The sequence below is a fragment of the Gopherus evgoodei genome, chromosome 2 (assembly GCF_007399415.2).
Source record: "Gopherus evgoodei ecotype Sinaloan lineage chromosome 2, rGopEvg1_v1.p, whole genome shotgun sequence".
In the NCBI taxonomy this organism is placed as follows: Eukaryota; Metazoa; Chordata; order Testudines; family Testudinidae; genus Gopherus; species Gopherus evgoodei.
This window is the reverse complement of record NC_044323.1, coordinates 150,474,638-150,492,311: the sequence shown is the minus strand read 5'-3', so window position 1 is coordinate 150,492,311 and position 17,674 is coordinate 150,474,638. Positions and strand designations below refer to the sequence as shown.

The 17,674-nt window shown below is 45.3% G+C and overlaps 1 protein-coding gene across 2 annotated transcripts in view; it reads left to right on the top strand.

Moving 5' to 3' along the window:
- Window positions 1–17,674, top strand: part of LOC115646278 (tetraspanin-15-like) — a 221,497-nt gene that overhangs the window by 196,657 nt on the left and 7,166 nt on the right. The gene's annotated exons all lie outside the window — the stretch shown is intronic.

Here is a 17,674-nt window from a genome sequence, read left to right as displayed (position 1 = left end):
CGATTGCGTTGCACTGTCTGAGGTCAGTCTGATGCATCTCTGATGAGGCCCCCGGTAAAGGCACCGGTACGCGCTGGGCGTCGGCTGCGATCGCTGGCCGCCAGAGGAGTCCGGGCAAGGCACAATTTGGCCTCAAGCCCCACGTTGGGCGCCAAAAACTGTTGCCGGCACACAGTGCCCGAGGGTGGCAACAGTTGGGTTCGTTGCCCAGTGTGTTTTGCAACCAGTAGAACACACCAGGGTGGAGAAGTTAACAAACTTTATTTGTGATCACAAATAGACGCCTGGAGCCAAGCAGGGCTCAGATCAAGCGCCCCAAACAAATAGCTTACCTAACTATTTATGTTAGAACCCAAAACTGTTACATGTTACTTCATTATCTGTCACTCTCACTGCCCCACCCAAGGCTAAGTCTACCTAGTAACTGTAGGAGTCAGAATAGCCCCTCCCAACAAGGGCAACCTGGGGTCAAACATGGAGTCTGGAGGAGAGCTGGTACACTGTGGCTCAGAGCAGGAGGACTTCACCGGCTCTCATGGCCTTCCATCCTCTCGAGTTACCTAGTTTATGCCAAGCGCATCCCCAGCATCCACAGAGGTAAGTGTAATACCTTTAAAACCACCCTAAAACATCTAGCAAATCCTTTCGCACATCATGAGCCCTGGAATGGGCATTTAAGGGCTTCCATACTCTATAAAGCAATGTAGTGCTGTGGCTAGGAGAGCAGGAGAAAGATAACTATCTGGCCTCCGAAGGCAGTTTACATTTCATACTAGCACTGACTTCAGTCATGGAGATGCTTGCTACTTGCTATGCAGTCTTGCTGCCTTTGATGCCCATGTGTGTTGAGGAGTGAAGCTGAGCATCATTCAGGTAGCGTAGAGAATCCCAGCATGCAAACTGTCACTGACTCATCTTCCCCTGACTAAGCTGCTGGGCAGAACTGCTCTGCCGGGGAGCACTCACACACCTCAGTTACTGAGGGAAAACATCTGCTGCTTTCAAGTTCTTTAATTGTTACCTAATAATTTTCAGCATATTGTTTAGTCCCTTTCTTGGTTTGCTTCCCAGAAATGTTTCTGAGTTTGAAATAATTGCTCCCATCCATCTCCTGCAACAAGTGAAATAAATTGTACCAGGTATGTGCCATCCATTTTTTCATGCAGTTTTGGTTTTGACAGAGCAGCTTTGTTACTAGAAGAGAGAGCTTTCACTGGACTTCCGCCTCCCCAATGTTTCTGATTCAAACATATTTCTTCCATTTTCCTCCAAACTCAGTACATTGCTGGTAAGAAGGATAATTCATAGCCCCTACATTTGCAATGGTTTAGTTCTTGTCAGTCATCCGAGTGCCACAGGTTAGCACAATGAAGAGGTCAGCTGCTTTAACTAAAGCAAGCATCCACCCCAAATCTCAAACCTGGGGGGAACCTGAACTGTTTTTCACGTACAGTTTTGTTCTGAAAAGTACCAATATAAAAATGGCACTACTTAGCAGACCTGTTTTTGCATGTAGTGGGTCATATGGTCTCACTATTTTTCCTCCTGCTGGCTATGTACTCTGGGCAAGTGAGCAAGACCCTCTTCTTCTTTGTGCATCTTCAACAGAATGGTTTGCTGAGTTTCAACTGGCCACACTTATGCAGAATCACTGAGAGCAGAATTTGGAAGTGCTGCATGTTGGAAACCTTTATTACTGGCCCTGGGGTGTGAGAAGGAATGAACTCAGATTGACTCTGAACGCAGGCACCACTTGCAGGGCTGGCAGTGGAGAAAAAAGTAAAATGACTTGTTTACTTGTAAACTGAGCTCCTCTCATACTCAGTCACGAAGAGACAATGAACATCGAAGCCCACAAAGTGATTTTTTTTTAAGAGAGAGACTTTTTAGAGCAGTACCATATTCAGAGAAGTTATTCCTCTCTCTGGCCCTGACAACCCCAATGACACTCCTGCCTTTTGACATCTATGTCTAAAACATTATATTCCAAAAACCAATTAATGTTGCTAAGTGGCAACAGGGTATTGGGCAAACACCTCATTTATAAAAACCCTGGCACTTAAAAGGAGGGAAATGAGTAGTTAAGGGCATCATAAATCTTGTGCTGCCCACATAATAAACATAAACACATTATTCACATCCAGTTCAAAAACATGCATATTTCACCTCAACGCTAAAATCTGAACTCTCAGCCTTGGATTGTTTTTTTGAATATGGATTGTGTCTGATTACCCTGGTTGCAGGAAGAAACCGGGATAGTTTCATTTGCATGAAGATAAGTGTCCAAAACTTTAGAGGTTTTTTCAAACCAGTCCCCAGCTTTGGAGTCTTTAGGAGGAAAGCACCTCAGCCCTGTTTCCTAATTTGTGTTTTGTATAGGGTTGACTATAAGCAAATAGGACTGGTTACAGCCACCTCTCTGCCTAGCTATTAAAATGCCTTGATTAAACCCCAGGCAAGCCTTTCGCCTGCATTTACCAGATCTCTTATTTAGACCTAGAAAGAAAGCTTGTTGTCTATAAGAGCAGCACCAGAAATGTATTATTTATAGCAAAAACTAAATTGCAGAAGTGGCTAGGGTTGCCAGTTTTGGTTGGCCATATTCCTGGAGGTTTCATCACATGACATAATCTTTAATTCAATATGTATCTTCAATTCCTGACAATTCTGGAGGGTTGGCAGCCCCAGAAGTGGCTAATGCCATTGGCCCAGTAGCACAAGAACAAGCCTCAGTCATTGTGGCTGGTTTTTCGCCTTGATATTTTGTGGGGGGATTGAGGGAGTGGGTCTGATAGACATGGAGAGCTTTGGCGACAGCTAAAAGATTTTGATGCAGAAGAGAGGATGTGATGGCATTGGTAATGTTGCCACTGGAAACAATTCTGTGCTCAGACCTAGCTTCTTCCCCATTTTTAGAAAGCACCACTGCCCAGCATTGACTATCGTTCCAGTTCAGTTTTAATCTAGATGGAAATGAGATATCAGTTGGCCCAATTACATGCCTAATCCAAGGCCCAGGCCAAATCTCCTTGAAGTAAATGACAAAGCTTCCCTTGATATCAGAGGGTGTAGGATCAAGCCAAACAGTGAAATACAGTCTTGTGCAGAAAAGGCCAGCACAGGGCCTGCACACCACTTAGGACTAGATTTTTAAAGGTGTTTAGGCACCCAAAGATACAGATAGGTGCCTAGTGGGATTTTGAAAGGGGCCTGACTACATCTTTAGGTAACTATATATCTGTAAAAATCTGGCCCTTAATGTTTTTTCTGAGGACTTAAATGGTGCACAGTGTGACAGGTTCCCCCGAGTGCCACCTGGAACTGCCAGAAGCTGGGAATGGGCAACAGGGGATGGATCACTAGTTGATTACTTGTTCTGTTCATTCTCTCTGGGGCACCTGGCATTGGTTACTGTCAGGAGACAGGATACTGGGCTAGGTGGACCTTTGGTCTAACCCAGTTTGGCTGTTATTATGGTCTTACCACTGAGCCCTTTGACTCACCAGCCTGGACTCCCTCTCACACTGTGCTGCTGTGACAAGGTGCAAAGCCCTCCAGCCTGCACTTTCACTAGCATTCGCACAGGTAGGGACACCCCCAGTTGCAGTTACACGCAGGGTCTTTAACCACCAGCGTCCCAGCCTGGGACCCCAGAGCAGTACCATCCTGCCCATGTCAAATCTCGCCAGTATATGTGTGTAATAACCAGTCCACCTCTCAAGGGGGGGAGGGGCAGGGATAGCTCAGTGGTTTGAGCATTGGCCTGCTAAACCCAGGGTTGTGGGTTCAATCTTCAAGGGGGCCACTTAGGGATCTGGGACAAAAATTGGGGCGGGGTTGATCTTGCTTTGAGTAGGGGGGTTGGACTAGATGACCTCCTGAGGTCCCTGCTAACCATGATATTCTGTGAATGTGAAGGGAACAATGCACACTTGTGGTAAGCAAGCAGAGATTTTCCCCAACTACTCCAAAGCTCAGTGGTTTAGATTCAAACAAAACAAGTTTATTAATTACAAAAGATAGATGTTAAGTGATAGCAAACAGATCAAAGCAGATTACCTAGCAAATAAACAAAAAACACAAACTAATCTTAATAGCTTAGATATGAACGTCCCCAAGTTCACTCTGTTCCTCAGGTGTTTCCAGGAGTCTTCTTGTGTAGGGAGTGAAGAACCCCAGATGATGTCATTTCCTGCTTTATATAGCTTGAGCATGTCATAAACAGATAGCTAAGGGTTAATGTCTCTTTCACCTGAAACACCTGACCAGAGAACCAATCAGGAAACCGGATTTTTTCAACTTTGGGTGGAGGGAATTGTGTGTCTGGGGTCTTTGTTTTCTGGCTGCCTGCTTTCTCTGAGCTTTGGAGAAGTAGTTCTGTTTTCTAATCTTCTGTTTCTAAGTGTAAGGACAAAGAGATCAGATAGTAAGTTATATGGTTTCTTTTCTTTGGTATTTGCATGAATATAAGTGCTGGAGTGCTTTGATTTGTATTCTTTTTGAATAAGGCTGTTTATTCAATATTCTTTTAAGCAATTGACCCTGTGTTGTATCATCTTAATACAGAGAGAACATTTGTATGTATTTTTCTTTCTTTTTATATAAAGCTTTCTTTTAAGACCTGTTGGAGTTTTTCTTTACTTCAGGGAAATTGAGTCTATACTCACCAGGGAATTGGTGGGAGGAAGAAATCGGGGAGATCTGTGTGTTGGATTTGCTAGCCTGATTTTGCATTCCCTCTGGGGGAATAGGAAAGTACTATTTGTTTCCAGGATTGGAAACAGAGAGGGGGAGTCCCTCTGTGTAGTTTCACAGAGCTTGTGTCTGTGGATCTCTTCAGGAGCACCTGGAGGGGGGAAGGGAAAAAGGATTATTTCCCTTTGTTGTGAGACTCAAGGAATTTGGGTCTTGGGGTCCCAGGGAAGGTTTTTCAGGGGGACCAGAGTGCCCAAAAACACTCTAATTTTTTGGGTGGTGGCAGCAGGTACCAGGTCCAAGCTGGTAACTAAGCTTGGAGGTTTTTCATGCTAACCCCCATATTTTGGACGCTAAGGTCCAAATCTGGGACTAAGGTTATGATAGAGCATGTGGTGAGAACTCTTTCTTTCAAAAAACTTGGTTCCCAGACCACTTTGTGGAAAAATACTGACATCCCAAGATGGAGTTCAGAATCATGTGGCCTGGCCACTTGTCCTTGTAGAGTTATAGCAGCCATTGCTTACAGGCTGGCCAACACATCCACAGGAAGGCTAAGCTATTCCACAGCCCATTGTCTTTGTTGATGGGCCATCTGCCTTCTTCACTGTTGTACCTGAAAAGCTGGCTGTGGGTGTTTTCCAGAGTAAGCCCATTTGAATTACAGATCGCTAGTCAATATTCATAACTTCAGATAAAAAAAATGATACATGCATACAAATAGGATAATCTTATTTAGCAAATCATAACTTTTCCAATGACACCTCACAGGTCCCATCTTGCATAAAATACATCATCATTATGCTATAATCATATCATCATCATATCACTATGAAGACTATGGGGTGCAGTGTCACTGACGGAAGCTCTCTGTCCAGGGGTGAATTTCATCCTGCATTTGCTGTACTTTGCAAAAACTTGATACATTGATTCAATAAGCAAGGGTGAAATGAAACTCTGGAAAACACCCTTAAACTGTCCCACAATGTCATCCAGCCCCAGACAGAGGCAATTCCTTCTGCTCAACTCCTTTGGTCAGCTCAGGTTTTGGAAGTGCTGTGGGCTCCTCCTATAGGAAAGGGATGCTATGCGCATGCAAATTTTTATTCTTTGGAAGGAAATATCAAGCACAGATCCTGGGAGCTTCTGTGATATTTCAGTGTTAGGTTGATATGGGATAGATTGCTGCTCTGATTCAGAGCCCAATGAATGACCTTTGATCTCCCATATTGTGTCAATTGTTCGTACACATGGATTAAAGTGTAGTTAACGGGGAGGACCATACGAAGGTTGCCACTGTCGCTGTTGTGGAAGACACCTTTCATGCTGATCTGAAGAGGATGGAAAACTACTTTCAGTACTGGCAGCTCAAACCCAATCCAACAAAAACAGGGTTGTCAGCTTCCCAGCTCAGCAATTCTGAAGCTAAGAGGTTGCTGAATGTAAGCTTCTGCGGTAAAGCAATGGTCCACGATCCTAACCACGCCAGAGGATGTTGTGAAGGCCTAGACAACTAACATGGTTCGAAAAAGAACCAGATAAATTCATGGAGGATAGGTGCATCCCCATACTCTGGATGTCCCTAGCCTCTGTTTGCCAGAATCTGGGAATAGGCGACGAGATGGATCACTTGATGATTACCTGTTCTGTTCATTCCCTCTAGGGCACCTGGCACTGGCCACTGTTGGAAAACACGATATTGAGCTAGATGGACCTTTGGTCTGCCCCACTACGGTTGTTCTTATGTGTTGTTAGTAGCTACCGGTGTGGTGCTCTGCTCTTGTTCGATGATGATAACAGTCGGCTGCGTGCGTGTTCCCTCTGTGTGCTGCCTCAGCTCTGCGCAGATAACTGACACAGCAAACTCCGAGAGACCCCCCAAAGACCACAGACGTAAGGTACGAAGGAACCCTAGCCAGGTTTATTGTCAAATGAAGCACAGTAATAGTTTCCTATAGACTGTACAAGACATACTATGAATTTGTGCCCCCTGGCAATGGACACAGCTCAGTCAGTGGCGGGACTTTCCACTGCCCCCAAGGCTGGCCAAAAATGCACACTCTGGGACCTACTTTTATACAGTTACAGGACAGATTACTCATCCCTGCTGACGTATTGAGGTACAGCCTCTTGGCTCATTAGGGTGCTGTCTCCCCTTTGATCATGTTGTTCCAGACATACAGATCTGTCCATCATGCTGTCCTGTCTTTAAGATGCACCTGCCTGATCCTTGTAATGTCTATGGAGTGTCCTTGTATCAGGCTGTCCAGGTGCCATCTTGGCACAAGTTCCTCTTATTAGCCCTTACGTGTGAACGCACCTGCTTCTGATAACCCTCTTCTTGCCAATTTCTGTGAGTGAGGCTTGCCTCTGGCTCATAGCCCAGCTTTTGCTTAGCAGTCCCTGGAAGTACTTTGGTTCAGGCTTCAGGGCTCAGACTAGGCCTCTGACACAAGAGTTTATATTTCAGGGCCTCATCTTACTATATTATGTTCTTCTTCTACCTAGGAATTTCTCTCGACCCCAGCCTTACCTAGCAACAACATCTGAAGCAGGTGAGCCCTAAAACCAAGAGTCGCATCAATATCATCCAATAGCAAGCAGGTTCTAGTTGAGGTTGCGATGCTCGAACACTGCAAATGACAACGCTGGCTTTAGTTTACTGTACAGCCCAGAACAGCACACCTGTTTGTGGAAGAAGCTTGCACATGGACCTCTTCGATATCCAGCTAAATGCAGCTGTGAGACTTGTAACCACGCCACTGTCCTGGCTTCCAGTCCTCACAAACATCCTTCCTCCAACCATCCAGCAAGAGGTGGCTACGTTGTGTGAGTACAAGAAAACTCTCTCTGACCAAAAGCTCTTACTCCATGACAGCCTTGTTCACTTGTCTTAAGTCCTACTAACCATTTTGGATAGCTGGAGAAGCTCTTCCATCATCCACAAGACACCTGGCAAATGCAATGGGCAGGCTCTGACGTAAACAACAAGCCCCTCATAGATAATCCCACTATCAAACTGCCTGGTGTCTTGCTCCGCCAAAGACAGTGGACAACCATTAACTGTGTTAGGATGTTGCATAGGAGCTGTGGGCACCTGATGCACACATAGAGAATCAAAGATTTGCCACAATGTGAATATGGAGAGCTCCAAACGATCAAACACTCTGTGAACAAATGCCCCACAGTGCAAGGATGCACTGTGCATCTCCCGAAGCCCTCAGATAGATTTCACATCTTTCTAATAACTTGTAAATGTTGCTATTTCCATATGAAAAAAGAATGAAATGGACTAAGTTTAAATGTGAATGAATCCAGCCAATAAAGCCTAAGCTTCACATACGATACAGGGTATCATGGTATATCCCCTCTTGAAATCACTAGCCAACTATGTTCTGTATTCCCCTCACATCTCAGTTATTATGAAAAGCTGGTCCCTCCATCTTAGAATGCCAGAGCTGAATTAGCTGTCTGCTCTCTCAGCCTGTGGAATGCTGTAAACCTTATCTCTGGTTGATTAAATTGAATTCATTCTGTAAGATGTAGTAATTGCTTTACTTCTCCCACCAGCTAACATCAGCTTGGGGGTATTACGCTGGCCCGGCCCAGCAATGCAAACCAGGACACCTGCTATTATGCTAATTTGTATTAGTTCAAATATTGTCACTGCTTCAAGTTGCCTGAAATAAAATTATTTAGATCAGTAACTATAGTGAAATTCTTATTCTTCATTAGGGGCTTGATCCAGAAGTCATTGACATGCATGGGAAAACTCCCATTGACTGCATAGGACATTGGATCAGACCTTAACTGCTGATTAATGCTGTTCCTTTTTTCCAGCATCATAAGCTATACCAAAGAGATGCCAAACCTTTTATTTTATAAATTAATGATTTAGTATCTTTCAAATGAGAAACTCAAAGCTTTCTGCAAATAATAATGAATTGACCCTTCACAGCATCCCTATGGATGTTATCTCCATTTAAAACACAAGTAACCTGAGGTCAGAAAGATGAAGGCCCAACTCTTCAAAAGCGGCATCTAATTTTGGGTGTCCCCATTTCTGGACGTCCAGCATGAGACACCTACAGCCTGATTTTCAGAGATGCTGAGCACCCACAGTTCCTGCTGACTTCAGTTGGAGCCCAGGCCATCGACAATTTGAAGTATCCAATATTAGAGGCTGTTTTTAAAATGTAGAGGTAGAAAAGGAACTTTGCTGCTTTACACTAGGGAGACAGCCAGTAAGAGGAAGACATGAGTCATTCTTGGTCAATTTGTCAGCTCTTCTGAAAATTTTGGCCATGTGTCCAGATTAAATCCCTGACTTCTAAGCTCCTGCTCTAACCATTAGACACACTGGCTCAGACATCTCGGTGAAGCTATCCACCTGCGATCACACACCCAGTAGCATCACTGCCTGCACTACCAAGCACTCAGCATAATGTCGTAAGAGCCTTAAATAACTTGTCCCTCCTGCCATCCCTTTCTTTCACTCAGTTAAATGCACACCGTCTCCCCCATTAAGCACACCCTTGAGCTTCCATTGCAGATTTCTTGATGTCAGATACTGACGCAGCAAGGAGACCCCCTTCCAAGAGTCTTGCTCAACAGGAAAATATGAACAAGCCACTTGAGTAAGTACAGCGGGGAGGGTTGAGAGAAGCATTGTTTAGGCTTTGAATAACAAGCACTCCTTTTCTTTGGGACATAAGACATTTCTATTAGAGAAAATATGGCTCTAAAGAGAGACTGTGACAGTGACAGGGGTTTTAATAGGTCAATAGGAAAAGGATCATGAGTACAAATGATACATCTGCTTCATTGCCTGTCAGCCTTCACACTCTCAGGTGGCCTATAATAGCCGTGCAGTCACGGAAACTGGAATAGGGTTGAAATTGCTGAGGCTTGAGCATACTGGTGCTATTTCTCTTATTTAAAAAGAAAGAGGCCTCTCTGATCCAGCTGGCTTCACACTCTGCTGCTGCTGTTTGGACAGTTTAATTCATAAGCAATAACTAACCTTCCAGTGACGCCTCCCAGCTCCTCCTGGTAGATAGCTACCCTCCCCATTCCACATAAGGAAACTGAATTGCAGAGAAGTTGATTTGGCTGCCAGGGCTCATGGGCCTCGAGATGACAAAGTCTGGGAAGAGTCCATCTGCAGAGTAGGCTGTCTCCATGGTCTGGGAGTGTTGCACAGCAAATGGGCTCGTTGTCTGGTGGAAAAGGAGGGAGCAGCGTGCCAGCGCTGTCCACAGAGCACTCCATTCCAAATGCTTCACCCTGATGTGTAAATCTCCCTCCTATGCCGTGTGCGTCTAGTCTAGTAGTTTCTCGTCTTTGGTCTGTTGGCCACTTGCTCATAGTCTGCGGAGACCTGGCTTTGCTGCTTGCTTTGCTGCTCCTACAGCCTCCAAGCTCTTCGCTGTAGAGGGTGCCTGGGCCTATAAGAAGAGCTTGCAACAAGAAGGCAGCTCAGCTGCCTCCATTAAAGGCCACTGTTGAGTAAGTGGAAGAGGAGAGGAAACAGTAGCTGCATGGGGCCAGTGTCCCCATCAGAAGGGAAATGTCCAGGGGAGCAGGACAGAAAAGGGACCACATGGGTGGGTAGCATGTACAGGGGAGTAAGAGGGAAGAGATCCACATGAATGCATCAGTGCGAGTAATTGCATACTTCCCACTTACATTCCCCCTGCAGTTTCAACTGAATGTGGTTTGCTGCTTCACTTTCTGTCCTAAATTCTTGAGTAATATTGCTGGGCACACTTAAGCAGCTATAGTGTTGCGCTCTAGTGTGAGTGCTTCTAAGGAATGAGCTTTTAACTCAGTTTCTTTGTAAAGTGCTTTGACATGAACAGGGCCGGCTCCAGGCCACAGCGCACCAAGCATGTGCTTGGGGCGGCATGCCGCGGGGGGCGCTCTGCCGGTTGCCGAGAGGGCGGCAGGCGGCTCTGGTGGACCTCCCGCAGGCATCCCTGCAGAAGGTCCGCTGGTCCCGCGGCTCCAGTGGACCTCCCACAGGCGTGCCTGCGGTTGCTCCACCAGAGCCGTGGGACCAGTGGACTCTCCGCAGGGACGCCTGCGGGAGGTCCACTGGAGCCGCGGGACCGGCGAGCGGCAGAGCGCCCCCCACGGCATGCCGCCGTGGTTGGGGTGGCAAAATGGCTAGAGCCGGCCCTGGAGATGAAATATGTTCTATATAAAGTGGACTCAGATGCAGAAGACCTGAATTCTGTTCCTGACTCTGCCTGATGGGTGACCTTTGACAGGTCACATCTCTGCTCCATGCCTCAGTTTCCCCTGTAAAATGGGGATAATGATACTGACCTCCATTGTAAAGTGCTGTGTAAGATCTGGGCTGTATTTGTATTATTTCTGGGAAGTATTTGTACAGCACCTAGTGCAATGAGATCTTGGTCCATGACTTGTGCTCCCAGGCACTGGCACAAAACAAAATAATATAGATACAAATAATCTTGGGCCAAATTCTGTGTTGGTGTAAATGGGGGAAACTCCACAGACGTTAGTGAAGTTGCATCCATTCACATCAGCATAGAATTTAGCTTGTACAGTGCGTGGAGGTGAAAAACACCTGCACACACACATCTTTCCTTTCCACACATCCTTCCTTCTCTTTGATTTGCATAACTACAAATATTCTTTGGCCATGAATATTATCCAGACTATTATTACACCTAGCAGCCATATTTGGCACTGACCTTCTCCATAGCTATGCTATCTGCTGTGCAATGTAGCATTTCCTTTTATTTGTTCTAATTAACAGGAGGTAATTTGCAAGGGGCCCCTGAGCAACCTTTTAGTGATGGCTGATAAATTCTTCAGACCAGAATTAATTACCAGCCATCAGTTGCATCTTTTAGTGCAGTTGGTGAATGTTTATAAACACCCCATGCTGACTTTCCTTCATCACACATTAATTAGGATACCTCAAATCCTTTGAGCAAAAACTGATCCATCAGCTATTTATGACAGAGTCACCTGGGCAAGATGTGAATTGGTGAGAGAGGTGAAATGCTTTGGATGCCTTTTCCAATCCCCTGAGCCTACCAGCCCCACCGAGCCTCACTACCATTATTACGATTATTATTCAGTTCTCATTAAGCACTGTACATGATCTCCTCTAGCCAGTCCTTGTAACCTGGGCAAAATCCCACAGTATATTGAATCTTACAGTAGCAAGAAGACCATGTTTGTAGCCACCTGTTCTTGAGCTATTCTCTAGATTTATAAAATATCTACAGACATGTCGTTTGGAGAGTTTAACACCTTTTTATAGAAATTCCACTGAGTGAAATTCACCTTTTTGCAGAGATCCAGTGTAAGGTCTTTATGGAATTTCAATCCCATATAAGCATTCCAGTAGTGGCAGTGTGTAGGCCAGGGGTTGGCAACCTTTCAGAAGTGCTGTGCCGAGTCTTCATTTATTCACTCTAATTTAAGGTTGCGCGTGCCAGTAATACATTTTAACATTTTTAGACGGTCACTTTCTATAAGTCTATAATATATAACAAAACTATTGTTATATGTAAAATAAGGTTTTTAAAACGTTTAAGAATCTTCTTTTAAAATTAAATTAAAATGCAGAGCCCCTGGACTGTTGGCCAGGATCTGGGCAGTATGAGTGCCACTGAAAATCAGCTTGCGTGCCACAGGTTGCCTACCCCTGGTGTAGGCCATGATCTGGTTGTCTGCGTAGGGATGAATTTCATCCACAATGAGCATGGTGGGTTGTTAGAATGCTTTAAACCATTGGCAAGTAGTAACGTCCATCTACTTCTCCAATCACTCAGTAATGTTCCTAGATGTAATGGGAGGAAAGTCAGGGGAAAAGCACCTTTTCTTAGATGGAGATTTGCTACATTTTGGAATATGTAACTAATACTCTTTTGTGCAATAAAATGTTCCCTGATCTTGACCAGTAATAAAAGCAGCACTCACATTAGATGTCTCTTTGCTTCTGGAAGCAGGAGGCCTTCAGAGAGTGGGATATTGAATGCCTGGCAGCCTTTTATATTTTCATTCAGTTAAAAAATACATGTAGGATAAGTTGTTATGGAAGTTGGTTCACACTTGGAGGAGAATGAAGACTGGGGAATTTGGACTAGTGAGTTTGTGAATCTCAGATGCCTTTATTCTTCTAAGGGGTCTTTGATTAAAACCTGAAGCCAAAGCACAATATGAATGTTCAAATTTCATCCCCCTTGAATCCAGCCTATATTGTTAGGGGAATACATTGTCTCAAATGGCTAGATTCTGGAAGTTGCAATTGCTTTCAATTTCAACGTTGAAGTCAAAGGGCCAGATTCCAATTCTAATGCTCTTTTCATATTCAAATAGGGTCTTGATTCAAGGAAGTACGTATACGCATGATTTAAAGCTACATGCTTGGCTGATAGACATGTGCTGAAGTGCCAGATCAGTGCCTAGTATCTTGTACCACAAGTAGTCCCATTGAAGTCAGTGAGACCATGTATGGAGTTAAGTACTATTCAGTATGAGTAAGGGGCAGTACAAACTGGTCCTAAGGGACTTGAGGGCATTCAGGGTCTGATTCTGCACCCATCAATGGAAGCTTTTGACTTCAATGAGAGCGGGATCCCGGCCTCAAGTTGTCCAGCACCTTGTAGGATTGGCCTCAGCATTACCAAGCCATGACTCTAATACTGTGTGACATTTCCACAACAATCCAAGGGATCCGGTTTCACAAATCCAAGGGATCTCTCAATCCAAGGGATCTGGTTTCACAAACTAGTATGAACTAGCCAGCACCACTGAAGGTATGTCTGCACTGCAGTCAGATGCGTCCTGCATCTTGGCAGGAGGTTAGACTAGATGACCTTTGCGGTCCCTTTTAACCCCAGGAGTCTGTGATTCTACACCCAAGCTAGCTTTGATCTAGCTAGCTCAAATAACAATAGCAGCAGTGTCACAGCACCGCTTGCTGGCACCACTTCACTTGCTCTCGTTGTTCGAGCTTGCTGCATTTCAAAGCTAGCTCAAGTATGTCTACACCTGCTGCAGTCACACCTCTGCCTGCAGTGTAGACATACCCTCAGGTGCAGCCACCTGTAGGGTGGGGAACAAAAACCACCCAACACACGGGACAGCAGTGAGGGAAGGGGAAACTTTGACCAAGAGCAACGCTATAAATACTGGCTGTTACAAAAGTTGCCGTGAGGTCTCTACTGTCTATATCAGGAAGACAGGACCCATCCCCAAAATAATAAAAATAGCACACAGTTTTGAGGAGCTAGATATTTGAGGCGTTAAGATGAGAAACAATGGGGATGATTTTCATTTTACTGAAAGGGTCAGAATATTGTTGTCCCTTTGGACTGCCCGCTGCAACTTAGAAAAACACAAAATACTGCATGAAAATATCCTGCAGTCTTGTCAGTTTCAAACACAAATGAATAATGATGCCACATAATTATTTTTCAACTAAATTGAGCCTTCTTTGCTCTATGTAGCTCTCCTTAATGCGAGTGGTTGTGCCAAGATGAATTTGGTATGCAGCTGGGTAGAGCTGGAATATTTCATTGTCTAGGACAGACTTATGTGGTCGTGTGCCAAATATTTATAGATTTATTACATCTTTCATATTCTTGAAGAAGAGTCCAATTCCCACAGTAGGTCCATGATCCTGAAGAGAAGAAATACCTAGGAGCTTTTCAGTTAATCAGTCTGAGGCAGCTCCTTGCACATGTGCCTTTTATTTCTCCGCATGTTTACACACACACAGCGTAACACGGGCATCTTAAAGCAGGCGCTTTCCATGCCACCTCCCTCTTCAGTTCAGCTCACCTTCTGAGCTTCCCCTTGCTGCCTGTTGTTTCTACTTATACCCTCCCACATGCATCAGTAGCCCAGAATTACCCCCCAGCTGCTCATAATCCCTCAACAGAAAGTGTTTAATTGCTCGCAGCTGAGCCTGTAGCCATCTTCACTATGCAGCACTGGCAGTGATCAGGAGGCTGCTGCTAGCAATCTGTCACATGCACAATGCACCAGGTGCTTGGTCCCCTGTTCCCCACCCTGGGTGCTAGTACATCATGTTGCTGTCTAGTGACACCCCTGCCTTCCCGTTGTTTGGGCTTCGGAGGTGACCGTGCTCATGTGATCTGAGGGAGGAATTCCACAACTCTAGATGTGTGAAAGTGCTGGTGGAATGGAAGGTGATAAGCATGCTCCATCAAATCACGTGGCTGTTGGGAAGGTCCGTGTGGGTCTGCTCTCCCTGCATGTCAGCAGTGGGTTTTGCCTTCCTCTCTTTACTTCCCTGGTTGTTATCATAAAACATTTTTTGGGAGGGTGGATCCACCAAAAGAGAACATTGCATAGGCTCCTAGTCAGAGCTGGATTAAGGTTTCCTGGGGCCCTGGGCCAGAGCAAGCGGGGGGTCTCTCACCACCACTCCACCCCCATTCTGCCTCTTTCTGTCCCTTCCCCAGGGCCTGCCTCTGTTCCACCCAGGGCCCCCCCCATTATGCCCCTCCCCACTACAGTTCGACAATCCCTTTTTCTCTTTTCTGTGTCCCCATTCCCCAGCCTCAGCCCCAAGACCGGAGAAGCTCTGTCCCCACACCACAACCCCAGCACCAGGTCCAGGTGCTGGGTTTTCCACCACCGCCCCCTGCGCTTTTGTGGGGGATGAGGGTTGGGGGGCTGGGGCTTCTCCAGCCCTGGCCACCCACCACTTCTGCCAGAGAGCGGGGTCAGGGACCACTGGAGGGGGGCTTGCCCTGCCACCCTGCAGCTTCTGCCGGGGTCGGGATCCGCTGGGGGTCTTCCCCCGCCCCATGGCTACTGCCGCGGAGCAGAGATGGAGTGTGGGGGCTTCCACCCGGTGATGGATTTTTTCCAGGGCCTCCCAGTTGGCTGGGGCCTCTAGGCACAGGCCCCAACATCCCAATGGCTAATCTGCCACTGCTCCTAGTTGAAGGATTCAATAACTGTTCCAGAAATAGTGTTCTTTTGGTAAAGCTAAGTAACAAATACAGCCTTCTGCTTTCTCTCTTACTGCCCTAACCTTTATTTTTCTTTCCCTTTTTCAGTGAGGAAAGGGGGAATTTAGTCCTCCATCTATAAAAGGCCTAACCTCTAGACAAAGCTATATCCCTTTGATAATCTCCTTAAAGTGGCTGAGAGGTGGAACAATAGGGACATACACTGAAGATATGGAAATCCCAAAGGATCCAGAAAATCAGGGAAACAACAACATGATGCACAAAGACTGAGATAGGTCCCTGTGCTCCTTCTTCAGTCCATGGGGAGAGATAAGTGCCTTAGAATGGGATCCACAGAAGCCAGCACATTAGACAGGGAGCTGCCTAAACTAGCCACGGGGAAATTCTGAAAAGAGGAGCATATCTTAAGCCCTGACCCTCTCACAGAGCTAGGTCCCTGAGTTCAGGCTGCTGGGAGGCACCAATCTCTGCTAGCAAGCCACAGCTGGGAACCCCTCTCCTGGAATTAGCTGGCTTAGGCACCTACTTTGTTTTTTGTGAGAATGACTTAGAGACCTGCCTCTCTCCACACAAAATGCTTGGGGGAGGAAGTGGTGCCCAGCCCACCTTGTAACTTATAGCCCCCTGATAGCAGTCAGCTGGTTAGGTGGGATAGATTTTAGAAAGGCTTTTGATGTAGTCACACATGACATTCTCATACGCAAACTAGAGAAATGTGTTCTAGATGAAATTATTATAAGATGAGTGCACAACTGGTTGAAAGGCCATACTTTAGTATCAATGGTTTGCTGTCAGACAAGGAGGAGGTGTCAAATGGATCCCACAGGGGTCAGTCCTGGGTCCAGTACTATTTAATATTTTTATTAATAACTTGCATAATGGAGCAGAGAGTATGCTTATAAAAGTTGTAGGTGAAACCGAGCAGGAGGGGGGTTGCTACCACTTTGGAGGACAGGATTAGAATACAAAACAAACTTGACCAATTGGGAGAATTGATCTGAAAGCAACAAGAAGAAAATGAGTCAAAGACAAGTGAAAAGTACTACACTTAGGCGGGAAAAGTCAAATGCTCAACTATAGAATAATTGGCTAGGTGTTAGTACTAGTGAATCGGTTCTGCAGGTGATAGTAGATGATAAATTTAATGAGTCAACAATGTGATCTTGTGAAAAAGACTAATATTATTTTAGAGTGCATTAATAGGAGTGTCGTATGTAAGACACAGGAGGAAAGATGTGGCAAATTAGAGAGAGTCCAGAGGAAAGCAACAAAAATGATAAAAAGATTTAAAAAACTGACCTACGAGGAATGGTTAAAATACCTGAGCTTGTTTAGTCTTGAGAAAAGAAAGGCTCAGACGTGGGGGGACAGACCTGATAACAGTCTTCAAATATATTAAAGGCTGTTATAAAGAGGATGGAGATCAATTGTTCTCCTTGCCTGCTGATGGTAGGACAAGAAGTTATGGGTATAATCTGCAGCAAGGGAGATTGAGGTTAGACAGTAGGGAAAATTCAAACTCTAAAGGTGGTTAAGCTTTGGAACAGGCTTCCAAGGGAGGTAGTATAATCCCTGTCATTGGAGGGTTTTAAGGCCAGATTGGACAAACACATGACAGATATGCTGTAGGTTTACTTGGTCCTGCCTCAATGCAGGGGTTTGACTTGATGACTTATCAAGGTCCCTTCCAGCCCGACACTCCTATGATTCGATGATATTCTAATGTGGGCTCCTTCAATCTCTCCTGGTAGTTTAACAGCACTGGAACCTGAATTCCTCTGCTGATTCCAGGACAGCATGGTCTAATGGACTTAAGTACAGGAGTGGAAGTCAGGAACATGTGAGATCTCATCCTGGTTCTGCCATTAAATTATCAGGTGCCCTTGTGCAAATCACTTAAGATCTTGCTAAGGACAACCTGGCCCTTCGTTTACACAGTGATGGACACTCTCATATAAGAACCTGAATATATCTAACAAGTGGCATTA